Below are 9,927 nucleotides of genomic sequence, written 5' to 3'. Positions count from 1 at the left end.
TTCCTTCCTTCCTTCCTTCCTTCCTTCCTTCCTTCCTTCCTTCCTTCCTTCCTTCCTTCCTTCCTTCTTTCCTTCCTTCCTTCCTTCCTTCCTTCCCTTTGTTACTCGGGCTGGAGTGCAGTGACACAATCATGGCTCACCACATCCTCAACCTCCCAGGCTCAGGCAATCTTCCCACCTCAGCCTCCCAAGTAGCTGGGATCACAGGGGCACACCACCACGCCCAGCTAATATTTGTATTTTTTGTAGAGACGAGATCTTGCCTACTCCGCAGGAAGGTCTCAAATTCCTGGGCTCAAGCAATCTGCCCGCCTCGGCCTCCCAAAGACTGGGATTATATGAGTGAGACACTACATCCAACCTCAAAATTTTCTACATGTCAAAAATTACAAAACAGGAAAACTCAATGCACAAGAAACTGCAAGCACAAGAAGCTTCAGGAAACGACACCAAAGCACACCAATTACATATCTGAAAACTGGTGATAGAAGAAAATCTGAAAACCGACCAGATAAAAGATTTTCACAAAGAAATAAAGACAAGAATGACAACTGATCTCTATTAAAACTAACAAGTAAGATTTTGGGTAAGTAAGATGGGTTAGATCAGGTAACAGTTAAAGAAGAGACAGTCACTAAGGAAATTCATGGAAACTCCGAAGAGGTTTCCATGAGCACCATTTAAGTATCCCAGGATTAAAGAGACCTTTAGAAAAATTACCAAGGCTTCAGAAGATTTTGGCCAAAATGCTATAATTTGGTTAGAAAATTTGTGGCACAAATACCCAATCAACACTGGATTGGTTCTTTGTTGGTTCTGGGAGACAGTGCATAGTTACGATTATAATCATACTTTGTTAAATATAAGATTCATTTATATTTCATAATTTTATTTATTTATTTTCAAAATGAGTTGCCAAGCATGCTTTTTTTCTCCATAACTTCTTTGAAGAACTGACCTCTAATTAATAAAGTAGCAGCCTCCTGGTTCCCATTATCCATGCTAACCACCCCCTTTTGTGTCTGTCTTCCACAGTATACAGGAGCTCCAGGTACGCAGACAGCATATTGGGTCTTTGGTGAGAGGCAGAGCCCCCTTCCCCACTGAAGCTGAATATGAAGGATACCAGGGCTGGTGGCTGGTGCAGGGGTAGAGATGTCGGTCATTGCTGGAGGATCCTGTGTGCGTTGGTGTTTTCAGCTGTGTCCAGCTCCAAATCTGCTGACCGGATACTCTGACCATTCTGAAGCTTGCACAAGCACCTTGTGAGCTTTGAAAAGTTCTCTTCTGTTCACACAAGCTAGAGTGGTGCTGCTGTTACAGCTGAGAATGTCATCTGTCTCCTACACATTCACTGTGGTGTCTATAATTCATTGACCTCCCCTTACAAGTGCTTTCCTGAGTGAGAGAAAGGAGCACTGGGCTTGGAGGGAGACCAAACAGGCAGGGTGGCCAGACCTGCCCCTTCTTCTCTCCTGGATGGCAGTGCCAGACTGCTTTGCTCAGAAGCTGAGTTATGGAGCAGAAGGGGCTCAGCAGGGCTTTCTGGGCTCCCTGGTTCATTTCAGGCACCCTGGTGGTCTCCACTGCTGGCTTGTCTACCTCCCTTTGTTCCCTCAGGGCTCAGCCCCAGGATCTCTGCAGCCCTTGCTTTCCTCAGCAAGCCTCCACCCTGATAGAGAGACTCACATCTTGGAAACTGCAGCCAACGCCTTGAAAATGTGTCTACATTTCTATTTGTGATCCAGAATTTTCACTTCTAGAGTATCATCTTTGAAAAAATGGAGACTTATGGATGCAGGTGTTCCCTTCAATGAGAGTGAAAAAGGAAAAATGGCCCAATGTCCAGCAGCAGAAGGTGCTGAGTAAGATGTGACACAGGGCCACTGAAAATGCACAAGGGCTAGAGAATGTCTGGGCAGTGTCCACCTGTGGGGACAGGAGATCACAGAGGTGCATGGGCTACACATGGAGGGCCAGGACAGGAGGAGGAGCATCTCATGGGGAGGGCACTGTGTCTGGGTGGAGGGACTAGATCTTTTATTTTATTTTTCATTAATGTTGAATTCCTTCTTTTACTATTAATATATTACATATTTTTGGCTTTGTAATAAAATGTCTATAAAAATTAAAACTAGATGATATACATCAATTATTTAATAGTGAATTTAATATTTATTTATTTAATAGTGAATTATTTAATAGTGAATGTTAAATGGATAGTATTTAATATGATGTGAACTTTTCATAATTATAAAGATAAGACGAACATTCTAAAATATTTAAGTTTTACTTAAAGGAGAAAATAAAATATTTTCAATGTCCCACCACCAAATCTGATCATCAGTAAATGGTTTGGCCACCTCTCTCAGGCTCTGTCTCTCACTGTCTCTCTCCTTCCCTGTCAGTCTGTCTCACTGCCTCATATGCACATTCATTTACATATATGTGTGCCTGTATGTTTACACGGTATATTTTGTTTTTTAAAAAATAAGATCCTCAGTGCTGCACTTTTTCACATCAATTTCCTTGCAGTCTTTCCCATGTGGGCACAGAGACCCACCATGCCCACCTCAGCAGCTGCTTGGCATTCCCTGGTTACACGGACTCAATTTTCTTCACCCATCCTCTCTACGTGGATGTTAATGATGTTTCCAATTCCTTGTTATTTCAACCTGTGATGTGATGAAGAGTCTTAAAAATAAATCTTGAAACATGGTGCACCAATGTCTACGGGATGAAGTCCCAGGGTTATCACTGCTGGCTAAAGAGGCAGCGGTTTAGAGCTTTGATAGACGCTGCCAGCTCAAGAGAGGCATATCCCTAAACAACTCTCCCAGGGCATCTCCTGAGGCCTCTGCTTCCCACATTCTCACCAGTGCTGGTCGTCACCTGACATGCAAACCTGCCAGTCTGATGGGGACAAGTGACAGCTCAATAATGTGTTCAGGTGAAGAGGTCAGCTCCTCCACTCCAGGGGGATGGCATTTGAGCAGTGCCTAGAAACAAGGACGGGGCAGGGGGCTGGCTGTCAGCCGAGGGGCTCCTGGAAGAGGCAATGATGTGATCCTGTGGCATTTCATTATTCCCTTGCTGCCGGCTCATGCAGAGAGGGCAGATTGGGCCCTTGGCAGAATGTCTCTGTGTGTGAATGTGTGTGTTTCTGTGGAGTTTTGTTTACTGTATATGTACATATATGATGTTTATCTGTTCATAATTATAAAAATAATATGAACATTAAAAAATATTTCAGTATCACTTAGAGGAGAAAATAAAATATTTTCAATGTCCTACCACCAAATCTGACCATATTAAATGGTTTGGCCAGATCTCTCAGCCTCTGTCTCTCTCATTGTCTCTTTCTCTGCCAGTCTCTCTCACTGTCTCACATTCACATTCATTTACATAAATGTGTGCATGCATGTTTATATGGTATGTTATTTATTTTTTAAATGAGATCCTCCATGCAGATGATCAGCTGCTTCTTCACATTCATAACATGTTTATATATGTGTGTGTATATGTATATACATATATAAATATAACTCTATACACTGTATATGTGCATATATGCACAGGTAGTGTTTGTGTCCCTTTTTCTGTATGAGGCTCCCTGGACTGGTGGTTGGCACACACGATTCCTTTGAGCACTGCTGATGAGCTGCGGGATGGCCTGAGACCCCGCTGAGTGCAGGCCCCCGGCTGGTGCGCTGATGCAGATATCGCCACGGAGTCGTGGAGTAAGGGCCGCTTTCCTTCTTGGTCTGTCCCTGTCAAGTGAGTCTGGAGGAAGTAGGTTTACTCTGCCACGGGTGGGGCACAGCGGGGGGTTGGAACCTCAGGGAGCACTTCTGAATATTGCACCCAGGGGGTTGGCTACAGAGAGAGGCCATGGGAGCCTTTTATCCAGGTTCGCGTGTGAAGTGTCAGGGTCCTGCTGCCCCAGCCATTCTGGGATAAGAATGGGGGCCGGGAATTCTGCTGCCCATCTGTGCCATGCTACATATCTGACAGCCAAGGGCCACAACCTGCCTTGTGCCCGGGTGGATGGCAATGGGTTAAAAGGCAAAAGCCAGAGGGACCTTGCTGTATCAGGGGGTCCCCCATTCAAGTCCTATCCACTCTCCACCCTTCTGAACTTCAGAGAACAGAGGAGAAGGGGTTCTTTTTGGCTGGCGTAAATGTATACGTCCCCAGCCTTTCCGGGAAGTCCTGAGAACTGCTCTAAAGCCCACACTGCTGAGTCCCTGGGGCCAGACACCTGGCACAAGGACTGGGGGCTCGCGGCAGCTTTCCGGCTAGCGCATGCGCAGTTAGCATTCCTGGCCCCTGCAGGACCTGGGCCCATGGTCGAAGCAGGTCCCTAGAGAGTTCTCATTTAGAGAGCTGCTGCATTCGTCCTGCTCAGGTGTTAAAAAGAGAGCTTTTTCTGACGGAGAGGTTTCTGTGAAGAGGCCATGGCACGAAGGTCTATCAGATTTGTATGTGTAACTGACCAAAAGGAAAATTGAAGCTCAGATACCATCACGGTTCAGCCCAACTGGCGATGGACGAAGGCCCTCTGCAGTCTGCTGGTGCGTGGGCTGAGAAGCAGAGTGGACTTCCTGCCTTCAATTAATTGGCAAATAACAGCATATTCTGGGTTGCTTCCTTCCTCTGGAACACAGTCCTGTCTGCATGAGAGGGAAAGGGTGGATGCTCTGTACGATTCTAAAGATCTGGGGCTTTCAGTTGGCCCATGTCCATGTCTACTTCTAATTGTCCCCATGTCTCAGTTTCTCTTAGGGGAACTATCCCCCGGCTCAAGCCCATGTACTTAAGTGAGGCTGACACACTTCCTGGCTACAGGAGGCAGAGTCTATGTGGGATCAGATATTGGAGGAACCACTGGTGTCTTTCCCATGCGCCGTGCAGAGGGGCTTCATGGATGCACTGTCTGCAGCCCACCCTGGCCCAGTGGGCGTGCCCACCATGAACGTGAGGCCCAGTGGCCCTGTGCTTGGTCCACTTGTGTCCTTCCCAGGAAGAGAGTCTGTGTGGGCCCTGGAGCCCCTCTCTGTCAGGGTGAAGGGAGTAACACTGTCCATGCTAAGCTCCTACCTGCATAGTTCCAGTACACCCACCATTGGACATTGGGGAACCTGAGTCCCATTGAGAAGCAGAGACTGCTGAGGGTATAGGTCATGGGCATGTCCAGAAAAGAGTGGATTCCCACCTCCTAGGCCAGGGCTCGACCATCTCACGCGGGGTTCCCTAAAAGACTGAGGAGTCCTGCCTAGCCTTCCCATGTGGGCCCTGCACCTCTTAACAAGCCCATGGGTGTGCACCCACATGCATGATGATCATAGGGCTGAAGTAAGAGGAAAAGTGGACCCTGGACGGGTCGGAGGGGAGGGTGACAAGGGAAAAATAAGAAAGAGGCTGGAGGTAGCTCTGCAATGGGGCAGGAGCACCCACTCTCCTAGCACCATGACCAGGGCCATAGCCTTGGAAGGAGAGAGATGCCAGGATGCTGGGCTGGCGGCATTGAAAGGTACCCAGGGGTCTGCCTGGTCTGGGACCATCTCACTGCAGTCAGAAGACGATGGTACCTGGGGTTCCATGTTCACCATTCTGGGCACCTTCAACTGAGACAAGACCCCCTAGGGCGAGGAGGGCTACAGGCACGAGGGCCTCAGTTTCCCTCTTTACATATTGTGATGCTACAAGTTGGTCACCCCAAGGTTCCCACAGGTTTAGAAAGTGTATGGCTCCAGGTTCCCTGTAGATGCCTTACTGAACTTCATGGTCCTTGGAAAATGCTTTCTATTTCCTCGGAGTCTTTTGCAGCACAGAGAGTCTTGGGGGACTCGAGGACTGAGATGTGGGGTAAGGAAGAACATGGCAGAACACTGAACTACTCATCTCGAATAAGGCAAAGACAATCTGTGACAGCCTCGAGTCCTCACTGGAGATGAGCCCATAGTCACTGCCCTGGCTGTGGTGAAGTGGCCTGATGAGTGAAATGGACCGCAGAGCTAGTGCTGGCAATAGGGGGACAAGGAAAGTTTCCAGGGTCCCTCTCAATGCCCTGGATCGTGCAGTTCCTGCTCCTTTGTTCCTTGAAACCAGGGAGAGCTGATCCCTTGAAGTCACTCAAACAAAGGTGTTTTGGTTGGTGGTTTTTCTCCCTTGGGTGCAGTGCTAGCATCAGCCACCAGGGAGGCTGGGCCCACCGTGCTCTGCTGGAGCAACTGGAGCCAGAGAGGAGCCACCCAGGGGTCACTCTGGTCATTCCCTTGCCACCTCCTATTAGGAGCATCCACCTTCACAGCCTGCGCTGCTAAGGGAGGAACGTTGGGACGAAGGGCTCGAGATCCTCTCATTCATTCATTCACTCATTCATTCAGTAACTAGGCCCTGAGCACTCACTTTCTTCAGCCTCTATGAATGAATGACATGGTCCTTGCCCTCTAAGAGCTCATGGTCTGGACGACGAGATGACAAAACCATGAAAACAAATGTGATCAGAAGAAAAGAGTGAGCATAATGTTGAAATAAAGCAGAGTGTGTAAATGTGAGATGAAGGCCACTTTGTGGCTAGGGGGTTGGAAAAGGCCTCATGGAGGTGACATTTATCCTTGATGATCAGGCCTCTCTGCCAGTACTGCCAGCTTCAGGGTGGTCACGGATGGGGCTGGCCTCTGGACAGGAAGGGGCCAAAGGCCTAGGAGCCCAGCCCCTGCAGGGGAGCCCTGGGAGGCCAGTGAAGAGGACAGGCCAGGGCTTTGACTCTTCTACTCTTTCCTGCCAACCCTCTCAGAATCGTCTCCTCCGTGCTGGGCACCTGGATGGATCCTTACTCCAGTGGTTTCTATCAGCCCCCACAGTTGCCCCCTCTCAAGGTGCTGGGGCCTATCTGCAGCTCAACACGCCTGGCCTGGACCCGCAGCAACATATCCACCTTCTCCTGGCTCAGCTGGAGTCTCCAGAGCCCACTGAAGCAGAGCCCGAGTGTGAGGAGGCCTGGGGGTGGGTTCACATGAGCCTGTGGGAAGGGGACAGGGCTGGACCGCACAGAGCAGGGCTGCCAGAAGCTGGGGAGGGGATGCAGCAATGAGAAACTCAGCCCAATCATGTGGCCGACTGCAGTCTGGAAGACTTCCTGGGTGTGGAGTTTCTCTGAGCTTCTCAGAAAAGCAGAGGGAAGATTTTTGTCAGTGGAAGGCACATGGAAAGTCAGTTATGTTGTTGACTTTTCTTCCTCTGGCAGCTCCAGTCCAAACTCAAAAGCCATCTCCAGAGTGTGTGTGAGGGCTAGGTCCACCACCAGCTCCAGCTCCAGGCTTAACCAGCTGCTCTAGGGAAATCTGCAGAGCTGAAAGCAAGAGCAGCAACAACCGTAGCACCAGCTCCTAAGCTCCTTTGCAAGCTCCATCACCAGCTCCAGCTGCAGGGCTAAGGCAGTCCCAGCAACGGCACCAGACCCAGCCATGCAGCCACTGCAGCCTCTGGCCCCAGCTCCAGCTCCAGAGCCCAAGTCAGCTCCAGCTCCAGCTCCAGCTCCAGGTCTTGAGACAACAGAACCTGTTGCTGTTTCGTAATAGCCATCCTAGTGAGCGTAGAGTGGTATCTCATTGCTGGTTTGATGTTAGTTTCCCTGATATCTAACGTTGCTCATCATCTTTCATGTGCTTGTTCACCGATTGTACATTTTCTCTGAAGAAATGTCTATGCAAATCCTTTGCCCATTAGTAGTTGGAATGGTTGTGTTTCTGTCCTTGAACTGTAAAAGTTCATTATATTTTCCGGGTACAAAATCGTTATTAGACTTATCACTTAGTAATATTTCCTGAAGTCTTGAGTTGTCTTTATACTTCCTTAAGAGTGTGTTTTGATGCTCAAAAGTTTTTAATTTTGTTGATATACAATGCATCTGTTTTTCTTTTCTTTTTTTCTTTTACTGCTAGTGTTTTCAGTGACATGTTTAAGAAACTCTTGGCCAGGTGCAGTGGCTCACGCCTGTAATCCCAGCATTTTGGGAGGCCAAGGTGGGCAGATCTCAAGGTCTGGAGTTCGAGACCAGCCTGGCCAATATGGTGAAACCCTGTCTCTACTAAAAATACAAAAATTAACCGGGTGTGGTGGTGTGAGCCTGTAATCCCAGCTACTCAGGAGGCTGAGGCAGGAGAATCGCTTGAACACGGGAGGTGGAGGTTGCAGTGAGCTGAGATCGGGCCATTGCACTACAGCCTGGGTGACAGAGGGAGACTCCATCTCAAAAAAGAAAGAAAGAAAGAAAGAAAGAAAGAAAGAAAGAAAGAAAGAAAGAAAGAAAGAAAGAAAGAAAGAAAGAAAGAAAGAAAGAAACTCTTGCCAAATTCAAGGTCTTAAAGATTTGCTCCTATATTTTCTTCTAAGACTTCTAGTTTTACTTATTAATTTAGTTGTTTCATTTGTTTGCAGTTAAATTTTTACATCTTGATGTATTAAAATCCAACTTGACTCATTGCATAATTTTACATATGTGCATGTGTGAAAAGATACATCTTCCAGTTAGTGAATAACCTTCATTTGTTTCTTGTAGGAAATTTTTTATTATTTTTCAAATTATATTAAACAATAATAGCAAATACATGTTTATTTAGACATTCTGTAAGATGATAGAACGTGTTTTGAATGCTAGCTTGTGGGAGTATTGAGGTGGGACACTCATTGTCCTAAGCAGTCCTGCACTGCCCTCTGGTGGCCTTTCATTTATCATGTGTTATCATTTACTTCCAAAGACCTTCCTTCTGCCTTTCAGAAGGCAGATGTTGACATTTTTGCACTTCTTTGTTTCACTTAGTTAACATATTAAATTCGGAGTTTAAAAGTGTTTTATATTTCTTTAGAAATAAAAATAAAAGTAGAAATAGCTTCAAGAAATTCAACTCTAGCTTCGTAATACACTTACATATAATCGTATGTGGCACGTATTCATACACATAAAGTGTATGAATCATAGTACACTGTTACATATAATTATTCTAGCCTTCCGGAATTCCTCATTATGACTTTGTAATACGTTTTGCAATATGAATGGTTTATTTAGTATTTTATGTTGATCAGTATATAGTGCTCAAATTCCCAGGTGTGTTAGTATTTAAATTTCTTTACAGGTTTTTTTAAGTATAGTCAATTTCACAAAGAACCAATCAATTTAAAATGTACAATTCCATGAGTCTTGAAACATATATCCACAAAACCATCACTGCAATTAAAGTAGTGTACATGTATCCATTACCTCTAAAAGACTGTTCTGATTTCTGTTTAAAAATCCATTATTAGCTTGATGTACAGATAAATTCCATTTGTCCCCTCAGATTCACTCTTCACTTAGGGTGGAGGTCGTCTGTGCAATGAAGGAACTGCTTGATCTTGTTTCACTGTACAATTAGGAACCCATAATAAAAGACAGATCTGAAGATAGATGTTAAAATAGCCAAGATAGAGCATTGCCAGGACTGCCTTGGAGGAGATGACTATATGCTGAAAGCTTAACTTTGCAGTTCCATGCTGGCAAAAGCCTGGGCAGCAGGAGCAGGAGTGGGTCCAAGGTGTGGACCAAGGAGCAAAATGAAGGTCTTGATTGGACTGAATTCATTGACATGAGAGAGCCCACTATGGATTTGGGTTCAAAGTGTTGGGTTGACCACTTGCTAGTGGTGTTGATATTCTGGCCTTATAAATGGCCTCCAGATAATGAGGTCAGAATTCTTGAATGTCCTTGTCATACTGCCGAGGGAGTGAGGAAAGAGTCAGAATGCATAAGGACAGGCATGGTGGGATGGAGCTATGATGTGCAGTCTGCTCAACCATCCCTAATCTTGCCTGCTGGGAGAAAGCAGAGCTCACACTCTTCATCACGGCATCGGCAAGGGAGGCGCCGGCATCTTAGAAGAGCCC

Source organism: Theropithecus gelada, chromosome 1, assembly GCF_003255815.1.
Source record: "Theropithecus gelada isolate Dixy chromosome 1, Tgel_1.0, whole genome shotgun sequence".
Lineage (NCBI taxonomy): Eukaryota > Metazoa > Chordata > Mammalia > Primates > Cercopithecidae > Theropithecus > Theropithecus gelada.
The sequence above is the reverse complement of the archived record's forward strand: the minus strand, read 5'-3'. Positions refer to the sequence as shown.